The sequence below is a fragment of the Anabrus simplex genome, chromosome 13 (genome assembly GCF_040414725.1).
Source record: "Anabrus simplex isolate iqAnaSimp1 chromosome 13, ASM4041472v1, whole genome shotgun sequence".
NCBI classification, from domain to species: Eukaryota; Metazoa; Arthropoda; class Insecta; order Orthoptera; family Tettigoniidae; genus Anabrus; species Anabrus simplex.
The window spans coordinates 97,869,008-97,885,092 of record NC_090277.1 but is presented as its reverse complement, the minus strand read 5'-3'; the positions used below and the strand labels follow the sequence as shown (position 1 = coordinate 97,885,092).

Below are 16,085 nucleotides of genomic sequence, written 5' to 3'. Positions count from 1 at the left end.
TAGCCATATATTCTTCAGTGCTGTTGACGATCAGATAACCTGTTGACGGTATCGATTCAGCTTAAAAGGCTTGCAGCGGTGATAATTTAGAATTCTCTAGTTGGTCCACTATTGTAGTAATGAGTCTCCGTGGTTTGGATGTGTTTGTGTGAGATAAGATGTAATAGCTCTTTCACAGTAACATAGTTTATGGCATATCATTATTAGAGTTTATCATCATTAAGTCTCCATTAATAATTAATGGAGTAACGATTTGCATCAACGTGATGTCTCTTGTAGAAGGAGTGACACGAGAACAAATGCGACGTGTTGCAAGAAGAATACGCGCTGGACATCTCCACCTGCAAAGAAACAAACTATGTCAGTGTTCTACAAAAACAATCTATTGTATTGTTTGTATGTCTGTCCCTTAGTCACGATTTCTGATACGGGTTTGGGGATGCGTTATTTCGTAAAAATTTGACAAATTGAAGAGAATATGGAGATGAAGTTCGAGGGAAACCTACAACAAGGTGGATCGATTCGATACAGAAGGTCGTTCGGGATCTCTGGTGACGAGTTTGAAGGTCGCTGGCAGCGCACTGTTATCAGCTTGAGCACGTCAAAACGGGGAGTGATGATTCATGTCAGTACTGAGAATGTGTGTGTAGAGTTTTGTGGTATAGCTGCAACGATGCCGAAGCAGATTGACCCTCACTGGAACTGCTACATAACAGCCATTTCCTATGCTAAATGTAGCTGATCTGCAATCCAAGGAATGCGCAAGAAGCGCGATTTCTTGAACGCGATCAGTGCTGTATTGAATAAAAAAGGCAAAGGCCAACTGGGCTTAATTCCAGAGGGAAAGAAACAGACAAATCCTCGACCAGCCACCTTCGTACACCAGAAGTGATGAGGAAAGTGAAGGCCGTTTTCTCGGGTGGTAACCCTGCCCTTTAAAGGACTATCACACGTAAGTTGGGGGTGTCTATTCCAACAGATAACACCTGCAGTTAGAAAAGCGGCATAAGCGCCGAGTTCACAAGCTGTTGCCTCGTCACATTTTGGAACGTCGCACTATCGCAAGAGGTCCATCTGGCAGGAGATAGATGGTGACATTAGACGAAGCGTATGTGTACCTTAGTGACTGTAACAAACCCCGCCCGATTTACTACCGACCTAGAGATACTTTTTTAGAAGTCAAACATTGTATAAAGAATGCCAGGAAAGTTTCCAAGTGGTTTCATCATCATCGCTGGATACTGCAACAACGACAATTTAACCATTCGCCGTGCCGCTACTAGTGTGAAGGTGAACTTTACATACTATCAGCAAGAGGTTTTAGCACCCATTTACAACACAGGTATCCCAGCACTGTATCTTCTTCTTCTTCATGTGCCATGTCCTCGCAGAACGTTGGCGATCAGTAGCATGATCTGTTGTTTGTTCATAGCTGTTCTGAACAGAGTAAGCTTTGTCACCCCAAACCACTGACTCAAGTTGCCGAGCCATGACGTACTCCTTCTCCCCGGACCATGTTTTCCATTTTCCATTAATTTTCCCTTGGAGTATTACTTGCAGAAGGTGGTAATTAGAGTTCCGCATCATATGACCAAAGTATTCTAGCTTCCTTCTCTTGATGGTAGTGAGAATTTCTGGTTCTTTGTTCATACGCCAGCACTGTATGGGAGAGTGAAAAATCAGGTATGTGTTCATCAAGATAAAGCATCCAGGCACACCTCTCGTTCGACTTGTCTATTCGTTGAGAGAATGGAGATGGAAACTGGAATCCGTGCAATTCATTTTACTGATATTCCAATGAAGGCACCCGATGGGTCACCCGGGACGTATGTCCATTTGGACTCCTAAAAAGGGCCTTAGGAAATAGACGTCTACGGACTATCAATGGTTTCTGGAAAGCCTGTCAGGAGGAGTGGGCTAGCTCTGCGAATAAGTCTGCTGTAATGGAATTTGCGTTGACGGGCTATAGCTTGAAATGGTGGCTTCACAATTGAGTATGATCGTTGGTGGAGACATGGCTTTTCATAAGCTAATTACCTTTCAAATATCGTCCCCAGAGATTCTGAACAGCCGAACGACAAGAAGAAGAAGAAGAAGAAGAGGAGGGAGAAGAAGAAGAATAAGAAACCTGTACTGGGAAAGTATGATAGAAAAGGAATGGTGGAAGAAAGGGGGAACGTGGAGAAGTGCCATAAATTACCTGACCTGGCAGGAGCTGGATAATGGGGAAAGGATGATGATGATGATGATGATGATGATTTGAAAAATTCAGATACATTTTCCAGACAGTCCGATTGTACATAATATATAGCAGTTTAAGGTTTAAGTTTAAATGTGAAAACTTTGTAACAAAATTATCGTGTTGCTTCTTTTATGAACAAATTACCTTAGCTAAGACTTATAGTACTTCTTGAAACAAATACGAACATTGCTATTTCTATACCTCTAGGAAAACATATCGTTTACTTCTTTCTCCATTTTTAATAGCGTTATGCCCATTTGTGGAGTGCGATAGAACTTATTTAGCTGATGCTGATTATTTTCTTCTCACAAAATCTCTTCATCTGGACACTGAACACTTCTGTCCATGATTTATTGATCCTGGTATTCATATTCTCAGCAAAATGACGCTTGTTGACTGATTTTTATAAACATTTTCCTGTGGGATGCTAGTGTCCTGAAGATATTTTCCTATTTCACTAAGTCAGTTGTTCGTGGCTTTCATTAAGAGAGCAAGGTTGAGAATCCTTTCGCTGAGTCTGTCATTGTTTATTATAAGAATGTGCCAATGGAACTTTAATCGCCTTTTCCTGATGGTGTCGGTGATCTTCTGAGAATGCTGATAAAGCTCCCGAGACTTCCATTTCATCTAGATTCCCTCTGAGTAGACTAGACAAAAAAAAATCCTCAGTATTTTCCTTTCCTGTTTCTACATGTCTTTAATAAGTGATCTGCCTCCACCGCCCTCCATTAATCAAGGTTTCCGAGGCGTATAGTGCTTCAGGTTTGATAATTGAGTTGTAAGTCTTAATTTTGCGTTCCCGAATATTGATTGTTTTTGTTATATCTGTTCCAGGGTGAGTCTGTAGGCCTACTGTAATTTTAGATCCTCTCCTCATTTGCTTTACGATTGAAGCCTGATGGATGAATTACTTCTCCTAAGTACTTGAACTTATTCAGTTAAATTTATGAGATTTGTTAACGATTTGGCATACGTGTTTGCACATCTAAGGATGTGGATTAACTATATGAAGTATTTATACTAAACACACTTTATATCACTTTCAATATTTGTCTCGCTTATCTATCAAATTATATTTGTTATCCTTTGTACCCGCTGGTCGGTGATGTACACAGACGTATATCTATTCTAGTAAAAGGTGGTTGTTATCATTATCGAAATTGACCTTTCGTTTCATTGTATATCTTGTTACCATCCTCTACGTCCCGGAATCTCTCTGGGCTATATTCCATTGCGCACAAAAGTGTTTAGTTATTATTATTGTTATCAGTAATATTGAAGTTACACCAGTACTCGATCATTGAACTAACCTCAGCCTAATATACCGTCACCACATGCTGGCAGAGTGCTGTAATAACATAGCAACAGTTCGTAACAACATAATGGCAGAACAAAACTTAACAGAAGGTTTTCTGTTATGATCTGTCCATGGTATTTGAACTGTGCTCCTTGTTGTACAGGCTCACCACTGTACGTGGCTTCCTACTAAACATCATGACTTTTGTTTTATTAATATTCATTTTCATACCAAATTCCTTAGCTTTTGCATTCACCTGTAGCATCATTTTGGATAAAATTGTTGGACTACCCTCTACTATAGCTTGATCATCGGCAAATTTGATGTGTGCATGTGACTCCCTCCTGTTTTCACCCTAAGCTTGGTTTTTGTTATAGATTCATTGATGATTTTCTCAGCAAAGATGTTAAACAGGAATGTTGAGAGCAGACAGCCTTGTATCACTCATTTGAGTGTCTGTACAGGGGCTGTTAGTTCGTTGCCAAACTTGATAACTGCATTTTGATGTTTATATACACATTGTATAACAGCTGTATCATGCGACGTGGGCAACCTATTTCAAAGAGTAGTGGAAACAGTTTGTTCTGCCACCTGGGCGCCAGCCCTATATGCAATTCATTGATGATACATACATATGCCTTGAAGGCCCATGGGGTAGTGTAAGTTAATCACTTCCACTACCCACAATGTCGACCATAAATGGGATAGAATGATCAGCTGATCTAATTAAATAGTGAAAGTAGGTCATTACTTTTACAATACTCGTAAGTACAGTGTGCCCCAGTACTGCTTCTGGCGTGTCTGTTTATGACTTAATCATGTTTGAGGATTCAGAAACCTTACGTGGGACTTGCTAAGAAAGAGAAAGCTGGCCTCCTCTTGTCTTCAGACTCAACCTTGTATCACTGAGTACTGTATAATTCAAGAATCTATCTAATATAATTTGTAAACCACCAAAAGTCTGATTTAGAAGTTAACAAGCCAAGCGAGGTAAATGAGGAAAAGAAGATAATATACAAACCGGCCATTCCCTTCTACCGACGAGAATACGAACCTCACAGAATATCACTGCTTCTGATCCGAGCAAAGGGAACAATTCCCAAGATGCTCGAGTAATTCCGTGGAGGGTTAAAGCTTACCCCATCAGTGATAAAGAATATCGTCTGCTGAGCCTTGAAATACTCTATTTCAATTAAAAGAGAGCTTAACACATAATGAGTGTATTTTAATTTGTCCTCATGAATTCGAATAACACCCACAGACCACCGCAACATTCGGATTTACCGAGCAGGTTTTGGCTGTGCGGTTACGAGCGCGCAGCAGTGAGCTTGCATTCGGGAGATAGTGCGCTTGAACCCCACTGTTGACAGCCCTGAAGATAAACTTATTCATTTTTGGGAATCGAATAATTAAAGAGAAGAAAGAAACAGTGCTCGTTTTGAAGGTCTCTAAGAAAAGGAGATTTAGACTTGTAGTGCGCTAATTGCTGCCGTAGTGATGAAGGTTTTTGGAACTCCGAACTTATCTCGCAGAATCGCAGACCAATATTTATTTGGTTCTGCAATATTTTTCTGTCACATAATGGATAAATATGACAGTTGTGATTTAGCACAGCCCCAATGCATCATATTTATGCGAGGAAAATAACATTTCCAGCCATTACACAACCTGTAGATGTATGTAGAAAGAGGACCTCGATAAGGAAGTGTATTTATTATCCCTTATACTATTTATCACAGTTACGGATGACATTTTTATAAGAGTGTACAACAACAACAAAAAATGTGAAGCAAAGAGACAAAGGCCTTATTCTTTGCAGATGACATAGTATATGGGGCGAAGATGATGTTGACAAGAAGCAAAAGAGCAAGTTACTGTACGGAATCGGGAGACAGCGTAATATGGAATGAAAATAAGTGTCGAGAAGAGAGAAGGAAGAGGAATGTTGAAGTAGTTGCAGAGTCATATAGGACATTTAGGATTTTTGATGAGGAATGTCAAACACTTTAAACGCCTAAAAACCTGTATACACCTCTATATGTGTGTTGTATGGAATCCAGTAAACAAAATGTATATTGCAAATGTCGAAAAAATCAAAAAGAGAACTTTAAAATACTTACATTTCATAAAAGAAATGGTAATTATCCACACATAGCATACAGCGAACTTCTCCTAAACTTTGAAATAGTAAGGTTGGAACTGAGGAGACGAAAGGATGACATGAAGTTTCTATACAAAACTGTAAATTCTGTTATTAATAACCCTGACTTTCTATGCCTCTTGAGCTTCCACGTGCCCCACTTTAATGCGAGGACAAATGTAACTTTTCATAATAAAGAAGTCAGAACAACCGCTAACAAAAATTCCTCACCCTATAGGCTATGCAATGTGTACAACAGTGCAGTTCAGAAAAATAATTCTTTAGACTTCTGTGTACCTCTAGACCTGTTTTCACAACCATTCAGCATCTCCGTGAAAATTCTCTAAATGACTTGTAATGCTGATTTGAACCACAAAATGTATTTCAAACATCCTACATTCAGCCCTATCCCATAAATGTAATTATAAGTGTTAAAACTAGAAGAAAATAATAGTTTAGATATGAAATTATGTTTTTTATTTTACTCTTTCTTGTAAATATTAAATTAGTTATGACATTACTGTTTTTATCTCATTGTAAATATAATATTAGAATAGTTTAGATATTATTTTATTCGACTGATTTAAACAGTGAAAAATAAACACATGTAAACAATTGCCACTGTAATTAGGATTAGAAATCTTGTAGTGCGCAGTAAATAAATAAATAAATACATAAATAAATAAATAAATAAATGAATGAATAAATGAATAAATAAATAAATAAATAAATGGAAGACCATTACAACTTGTGAAAAGCTTCAAATATTTGGGGGTGTATACATACAGAAGATGGGGAAACAAACGAATAAATTGGGAAGAGAATCCAACAAGTCAATGTGTGAGAGATATAGTATGGAAGCAGGAAGTCTCAGAAAAATGCAAGAAAATTTTGTACTCAGTGTATTGCGCATCAGTTTCAACATACATGGCGGGCACATGAATAACAAAAAAACATATGAAATCAGAATTTCAGCAGCCGAGATACATTATCTTAGAGGAATACTTGGAAGATACGAAGGGATAAAATCAGAAACATAGAAATGAGTGAGAGAATAGGATTCCCTAAACTGCAACACAAAGTAGAGAAATGGCGCGGACACATGATGAGAATGGAAGAGGATAGAGTTCCAAAGCGAGTATTTAAGGAGAAAATAATAAGAGGAAGGCAACGTGAAAGGCCCAGAAAGAGGTGGACGTATACGGCGAAGGAGGGTATAGAGAAGAGAGGAGTAAAAGTAGAAGAAATATTGGGGGGAAGGGAGGGAGTGGTGTAGAGATAGAAAACTGTGGATGTCCTTGATTTACAACCTGACCCAGAAGACTGAAACGGGGAATGAAGAAGAAGATACATCCTGCTCATACGGGAATAAGTGAAATTCAAATGAGAAACAAACTTCTTCAAGCGCTTGCGTGGTGGGAATTTTAACGAAGTAGATTTGAATCTTTCCTGGATCTACCGGTGGATCGTGATCTACGTGTTGCCATTCCCTGGGGTACAGTATCGTAAGCCCCTGAGACTTATCATCAGTAACATTGCGCCAAGTTCTTCTTCTTAGCATTTATCCTTCTTAAACGCAGGGCCTACTATTCTGCAGTTTCTTTTCTTCCACTTGATGTGGTCTTGTGCATCTTTAGGAGAGACTTTCGCGACATGTATCTCCTCCCGCTGAGTGTCGAGCCAGTGCTTCTTTAGTCGCCCTTATGGCCTGACTATTGTATTGTTGTTGATGTGTGCTTTATCTGCCTCTTACTCCCGCTCACACACTTCTGCAATTAATTGCAGGAACTGCGACTAGTTTTAAGCCTTAGACAACGTCTACCTAAACAGCGTCTAATTCGATCACGATCTTCCAATGCATAAACAATGTTAGCCGGTGTTTAGCTTGACGTCGTTTAAAGTTTAAATGTTGGTTCGAAAATGGAAATAGAAGCATCTTCCATGGAAGTCTTTGCGTGCCGCAGCCAGTGAAATTCGTCGGTGTGCGCGCCAAACTTTAGTCAGCTGTCTTCTTCCTAAACATTACTCAAGAATGAGCATGATTTGCCCGATAAGAATATCGCTTTCGATGGAAGTAAAATCTCATAATATTATCGACACTAATGCGGCGTGCCACCGTACGAGGAAGTGGAGCTTTGATTATGATGTTGTTGCGGCGAGTGTAATCTAAATAGTTCTGCGAAGGGAAGATTAATCAACATCTAGCTATTTGCTGTACGTCGCACCTACACAGATAGGTCTTATGGCGACGATGGGATGAGAAAGGTCTAGGAATGGGAAGGGAGCGGCCGGGGCCTTAATAAAGGTACAGCCCCAGCATTTGCCTGGTGTGAAAATGGGAAACCACGGAAAACCATATTCGGAGCTGCCGACAGTGGGATTCGAACCCACTATCTCCCGATTACTGGATACTGGCCGCACTTAAGCGACTGCAGCTATCGAGCTCGGTAGAATCTATATCAGGCTACTGTGTAATCGAATGAGTTGTATGGGCCATATAGATATGGCTTGCATCCTAGAGATCATACGTTCGAAACGCACCATCGGTAGCCCTGAAGACGGTTTTCCGAGCTTTTCACATTTTTACGTCATGCAATTATTGAGGCTGTTATTATGGCCACAGATCTTCTTTCCCACTCCATGCCTTTTCGTATCTCACAGTTGCCGAAAACTTACCTGAATTAGCGCGACGATTATCCGCAAAAGAACCCACACTCACTATTATGTGTACTTACTTGGCAGTAATTATAATAACTGAATCCCTCCCGGTTGATGTATGTAACAGCCCTCAGACGATCGGGCAAGTCATTCTGATATGGATGTACTTCAAGTGACTTATAATTCGAGGGACATTATCCCAATATTGGTTGCTAAGAATTGTTGTCAAGTTGACAGTTACCGGACTGTCCCTTGTTTCATGGTACATATCTTCTAATTGTATCTTAGAAGTGAAGCTTTCACGGTGTGTAGAATTATACAGTTCTTTTTCCTGGTTGAACAGTGTTGTTGTTTTCTGAACATACCGTAGAGTTTACCGACGTTTCGAATACATTGCAGTATTCTTTGTCAAGGCGACTGAAATACCCCTACTCGATCCGAGGTAATCCGTCTCCCAGGCAGCAATCACACTACAACTTGGGAGACGGATTACCTCAGATCGAGTAGGGGTATTTCAGTCGCCTTGATAAAGAATACTGCAATGTATTCGAAACGTCGGCAAACTCTACGAAATGTACAGAAAACAACAACACGGTTCAACCAGGAAAAATAACTAAATGATCTCTAATTGTGATTGACTCCTAAAATTTGAGGTTAAACAGTGTTCTCGGCAGTGTTTAAACATGGCAGGTTGAACATCTGTTTTAAACAGTGTCTAAGTGATAAGGACCGTTTTTGCAATGCAGCAGCCATACGTAGACGTTGTTTAACCGTAAATATAGTCTAAATACCGTTTCTGCAATCGGCTCTAACTCGTCAAGGACTCCACAACAACCAGCTTTATAGGAGTTTTCTCTTTCAAGCTATCGTCTGACAAAAATAAGGGCGATGGAAGGAGAGGTGGTAAAGTTGCGAGCGGAAATTGAAGGCTGTAACCGAGAACGGAGGAAGAAATGCCTATTCATATATGGAGTACCGGCAGACAAAGCAGAAGATAAAGTACTGACAACATACAAATTTGTGGAAGTCATCCAGAAAATGATGAGAATTAATTTTATCGAAGTCGATATTGATGATGTAGAAAGGATAGGTAAAAAACGGGGTGATAGACCGATAAAACTGAAACTATTCTCCACCTTGATGGCGGAAGTAGTGACAAGAGGTGCAGATAAGATACGGAACATTTGGGTTAAAGAGCACATTGGTAGAGAAGGGGTAAAGAACATAAACACTTTGAAGAAACATTTGGCCAGGGCTAAATTACAGGGGTTAAGAGCTCATATTAAGGGTCAAAAATTAGTAGTGACCAACGGTATTTGGACTAGAATGTGGACTGCGAAGAAATTACGAGAAATGGAAGATGACAGGAATGACGAAGTGGTAGTGGGAAAGAAAGTGGAGGAAAGACAAGCCAGAGACTGTAAAGTGGGGGATGACGGACATGGAGGCAAAGAAAGTAACAAGGATAATAAGGTAAAGGAACCAAGCTCACAGCGTGAAGGAAGTAACTTGATAGATTTGCTAGCCAAAGCGAACAGGGAGGCATTTACAGAGATGAGGAGTGTGATAAAGAAGGAAACCAGGGAGGCCTGGGCGTCAACGAAGGAGTCCAGGACGGAGGCCAGTGGGAGAGAAGAAAGAAGGTTACAGGGGGAGATTGTGGGAGTAGAAACACAGGACGTAACAAGAGCAAGCAAACGAAGTGAAAACACGACTGGGAAGCAGGAAGAAGAAGCAAGAGGTGCCCTAGTGAGAGGGAGAAGTCTGAGCCTAAGAGAGTTATGGGGCAAAAAGAACAGAGTAGACGAAGGCATAGTGACAAGAAGCAAAAAGTTAATGTGTAGTGAGAAGTAAATGGCTATATACACGATAATAGTGGAGTGTGTGCGTGTTATCCATAACTATGTTAAGAGTGAGTAAATAGTGAATTAATAGAGGTTGAAGAGTGATCAGCAAGAAAGAAATGTAAAGTGTAATAAATTGCGCATCGACACTATAGTGGAGATAACACGTAGTCAGGTTCGCAACATAAGTAGAATATAAGAAAAGTCAGTGTCTAAGAGAGAATGTGCTAAGTGCGAACCCGGCCGGAAGTGGAACATTTCTTTGGTCTAAGTGCAAACTCAGCCCGACACAGTACTGTACACTGCTCAGTTATATGTTGCCAGTTTTAGTTTCACATTGCCATTAATGCCATACTGTCTATAGATGGAATTACCTTGTTGCAGTAGTTCTTTTAGTCTTCGTTTTACCCCTTTTCTTAATAGCAATATTGAGTTTTTGAGGTTTTGTTTCGATCTGAAAAGATATCAGTGACGCATTGACATTTTATTATTATTATTTGCAGTACTATTAGTTTTCTTTTATTCCTGGTCTTAATAGCAATATTGAGATTTTTGAGGTTTTGTTTATATCTGAAAAGATAACAGTGACTCATTGACATTTGATCATTATTATTTCCAGCAACTTTGATTTTCCACATTTGGTGTTAGCTATGTTTACTTTACGAGTATTAGTATATGTGTATAGCATCTTAAGCTGTCTAGGTTGGGCATATTATTTTTCTCCCTTAATGGATCAATAAGGCTTCATCGCTGTAGATCTGGAAGAAAAATAAAGGCTTTACTTACTTACTATCGTCTGACACAAAGTATCGGTAGCTCTTCGTGAGTCACCCTGTATGGCTGTGTCGTCTAGCGCTCTATTGATTATCTCCCCTCATTGTAGCTCTATGGAGGAATCCTTTATCCTCTCCTTTTATTGCTATATTTGCTCCAGTCGTTGTGTATGGACAGGATAATGTTCATCGTAGAAAGCCTTTATAGAGTATATACCGACTATAATTGCCATCCTGTTCTCAGATCCAGGAAATGTTTTGGCTGAATATTGCGAGGTTCTTGACTCGAATGGTAGAGATGCAATCATCTGGTCTGATTTATTATCTAGGCGTGGCTCGGTGCCAAATCCGTGCTTTCCTTTATCTCATTGCTGTCTCTAATCTGTTGTTCGAGGAAAGAGCCCATTGCTGGACATTTCACTGAGCAAAGGGAGAGACTTAGTGAGACATCAGTCTAAGCTGTATATTCTTATGGAGTAATAAGTCAGATTTCAGCACAAAACAAACGTGTACTGGGTCGCACAATTCTTGCGCTTAAAGAATTTCATAAATATTAGAGGCACATACTTTTGAAACCCCTGCTGTTTATGCAACTCTTCGTAGTGAACTTACTTGCGGGTTAGAGGACCCTTAGAACATACAGTAATTTGTATTGTTTTGTAGTGATTTAATATGTTTGATAAAACTAAGTACCAGTATTTAGTTTTGTTTCATATTCACTTGAACATAGTAGGAACCACCGTTTGCATGTCCTTTCTGAACACTTAACTGATTATTTAAATACGAATCCTTGGTTATAATTTAAACAGGGCATATTTTTATTCGTCTTCCTTAATTAAATAGAGTGAAGAGTTATGTGATACAAAGTATGTAAAATTAAATGAATATTACAAGAAAAAGTTAATACAAAAAAACCTAATAATATTTCGCAAAAGGAACTATAGTACTTGGAGGTAAATACCTAATAATATTATTTCACGAACAGAACTATAGCACTTGGAGGTAAATACCTGATAATATTATTTGACGAACAGAACTATAGCACTTGGAGGTAAATACCTAATAATATTATTTCACGAACAGAACTATAGCACTTGGAGGTAAATACCTAATAATAGTATTTCACGAACAGAACTATAGCACTTGTAGGTAAATACCTAATAATATTATTTCACGAACAGAACTATAGCACTTGGAGGTAAATACCTAATAATATTATTTCACAGACAGAACTATAGCACTTGTAGGTAAATACCTAATAATATTATTTCACGAACAGAACTATAGCACTTGAAAGTAAATACCTGATGATATTATTCCACGAACAGAACTATAGCACTTGGAAGTAAATACCTGATGATATTATTTCACGAACAGAACTATAGCACTTGGAGGTAAATACCTGATTATATTATTTCACGAACAGAACTATAGCACTTGGAGGTAAATACCTAATAATATTATTTCACGAACAGACGAACAGAACTATAGCACTTGTAGGTAAATACCTAATAATATTATTTCACGAACAGAACTATAGCACTTGGAGGTAAATACCTAATAATATTATTTCACGAACAGAACTATAGCACTTGGAGGTAAATACCTAATAATATTATTTCACGAACAGAACTATAGCACTTGGAGGTAAATACCTAATAATATTATTTCACGAACAGAACTATAGCACTTGGAGGTAAATACCTAATAGTAGTATTTCACGAACAGAACTATAGCACTGCATTTAAATGTTACTTTCTGGTGTTCTTTAACAAGTTAAAATATATACTGACAGTAACTACATACATTTATAAAATTAAGAAATAATATTTTAACTGTCTTTTTTCTAATGCTGCGCTCCTGCTCGAAAGTCTAAGGTGTAAGCTAAAAGACTTCGTCCAGTGGAGTGTTACCCGGAAACGTGCCCATAACGTTGGCAGCATTTCCTCGCTGGATAGCAATTCCTATCTGTTGCCTGAGGAATTCTGTTGAAGAAGAGTCTCCAGTGATAGCAGATAATTATTAGCCAGTATCTGAAATCAGACTTTAAGCCTCTTGACACCACGCCCCCCATTGTTTCGACTGCGAATACTACGAAGATATGATTTCCGTTACTGCTGTACACTCTGCTGCAATATAGACAGATTATTTATTAAATCTGTAGTTTAATTATAGAATAGACTTTGTGTATCACCCACCAATAGACTCATCTATCAATAATACATTCATATGTTGATGATTTTTAATTTTTCTTTTGAGTGTAATTAGATACAATGGAATTACATGAAGTGGTTCTGTGATGTTTTACTTTGCTTGAGCGCTGGTATAATTCGCTATGCTTTGTGCTGTTTGCTATTCAAACTCTTGGAAACTGATGTTGTAGGATTAGCAACAGACCAAACAGAAATATTTAATCTCAATTTAATAATAATAAAAAGGAATAATACAGTATTTCACAAAGTTTAATGAGGAGGATGATTATTTGACTGAAGGATAGGGAGTTCCATGGAACAAATTATGAAGACAAGTGAGGGCAAAAACAAGAAGTAAGGCAATTTAATTTGGATCTTCTCCTTTGAGTCTAATAATGTTCACACTTCTGTACTGTATGTATTTGATAGAGGTGTGTCTTTCAAGAAACACAAGTAATCAGATAAAATCCTCGACCCGGCCTGGATTCGAACCCGTGTACCTATGAACCCAAGACAGGTTCGCTGAGCGTTCAGCCAAGGAGGTGGACTGAACTTTCTTCAGCTTATCTCAGTTATTTCTGTAGTGCTGGACCCATCCAGGCTCATTTTGGTTTTTGGCCGGTGATTTAAGGCCGGATCCCCTTCCTGAGCCATGTGGTCTTTCAGGTATATGCACACATATGAATCGACCTCTTATCAGGGCCTAGAATATTTACTTTTCTTTTCTCTGTATAGCCGATACCCTCATTTTCCTTCGTTTGTCATATTGTCATAAGAGGCTGGTGCTATTGTTCTACCCGTCAGAAGAACAGCCACCAAAAACAATTAGGTTGTTATGGGACTTTCATTTTAAAGACAGCCATTTCAGCGATAATAATTCCTGTTCATGCCTTGTTTGTGTGGAAGAGTTCAGCAGACCTCTCACGCAATATTGACTTGCTGTATTACAAGCTTCTTTAAAAGCATGCCGTATATTAAATGTATGCAAACTTCATAGTTAAATTAAAGCGGAGTTCTGAAGGGATACTAGACTATAGGATCACCCTGTGCTGTCATTGAAAGCGCCTGGCTGGCGCCATGGGTAGACTGTGACCAGCATGACTATGAGAGACTTAAAAGCTTCCCTGGAGCTAAGCAAGCTTTGGGCTGAGCAACAGGTGACATCACGCTAGCTCCATCAGTAGTCTAGAGTTGAGTGACCCCCCACAACGATTTCGCTAGTTTAGTGACAGTCACTAGTGTTCTTGTTCATGTATCCCAAATTCAGCCACTTGGTGACTCTGATGCTGGGAAAATACTTTCAAAAGATAAGATAAAGGGAAACTTAAACTTGAATAATAAATAAAGCCCGGATTTTCATGCCGTAACAGGTTAGATTGCAAACTAAATTTGGTTAATAGGAAGTGTCGGCCACCCGCTCTTCCATAATGTAGCAAGAGTAACATAAATTATAGGAGTTTTGATGGGTCGTACCCCCAATGTTTATGCAAACCTCATAGCATAATCGTTGTGAAGGTAGACTATACTTGCTGCTCGCTTCAGAAACTTTGCATTCTAACCTATTAATGCATAAAAATCCGGGCTTTAATCATAAGCCACAGGAAGTGCATTTTTATAGTAAATCCAAACAAACTAAATTGTCCTAATTTATCAATTCGAATGTTCTACATGCAGTTACCGAAATTCCAAGCTCTAGTGTAAGACGGGGTTGCTCTTTATCCCCGACACTGTTCAACATCTATGTCGAAGAAATATTCAATGCAAGTTTTAATGGAATAAGTGGAGATTGTGTTGGAGGTAGGAGAGTAGAGTGTATAAGATTTGCAGATTATATGGTTGTGATGGGAGAAAGCGAACGTGAAGTGATACAAATGTTAGATAAGCTTAACTTGAAACTAGAAGAATATGGAGTGAGAATTAATAGGAAGAAGTCCAAAAGTATGATAATTGAGGGAAGAGGTAGAAGTTGTATTATTATAGGAGCAGAAGAAATAGAGCAAGTCAGTAACTTTAAGTATTTGGGAAGTATGTTCAGAGATGATATGTATTGCACGACAGAAATTACGAAAAGAATTGTCATGGCAAAATAAGGCTTTAAGAGAAAATCGAAATTACTTTGTGGGCCACTAAGCTGTGTCAGTACGACGTGAAGCAGCTTAAAAAACAACAACAAAAGACAAAGATATGAAGAAAGGACTTGCTAAGTGTTATATTTGGAGCATAGCGCTGTATGGTGCGGAGACTTGGACATTGCGAAAGAAAGATGAGACAAGATTGGAGGCACTAGAGATGTGGGTATGGAGGAGAATAGAACAAGTGAAATGGGAAGACAGGGAAATATCATCTGAAGAATTGAAGAGAAGGAGAGAGGATGAACAGGTTGTGGGAAGAGAAAAAGAAAACCCAAACGATGACAAAGCTGCCCATAATACTACAGAGGCCATAACGAAAGAAGAAAAAGAAGAAGAATATGCTATCCTTAGCAGATTATATATAGTATATTCCGCAACTTATCATCCGCATATATTTTGTGCAAGTACATGTATGGATAAAAATACTTCGATTACATACTTCAGGGTTTATATTTTGATCGTTGAATAATTGTAGTAAGTTGATTATCAATGCATTTTTTTCCCACTGTGAACGCAGTATGGTTTTTCTTTATTATTGTGTTAAGTATTATTTGACGCTTTTACTTTTGAAAATACGTATAAAGAACACACTGGCATGGAAAAAGTTATGGAATTGGGGTCTAGTATCGCGTAGGCCCTCCGCTAGCTCCGTCAAGCGCAGCAACTTGTCGTGGTGTCGATTCCGAAAGTGGAAGAAGTACCTGTGGAGAGATTCTGACCCATTCCGTTTGGACAGCTACCCACAGCTCACTGATATTTGTAGGTGCAGGGCCTTTGGTATGAATGGACCTCACCACCACGTCTCAT

General features: G+C 38.9%; 1 protein-coding gene across 2 annotated transcripts in view; it reads left to right on the top strand.

The window, feature by feature from the left end:
* LOC136884650 (cilia- and flagella-associated protein 298) overlaps positions 1-16,085 on the top strand; it is a 611,731-nt gene that overhangs the window by 128,546 nt on the left and 467,100 nt on the right. The window lies entirely within an intron of this gene.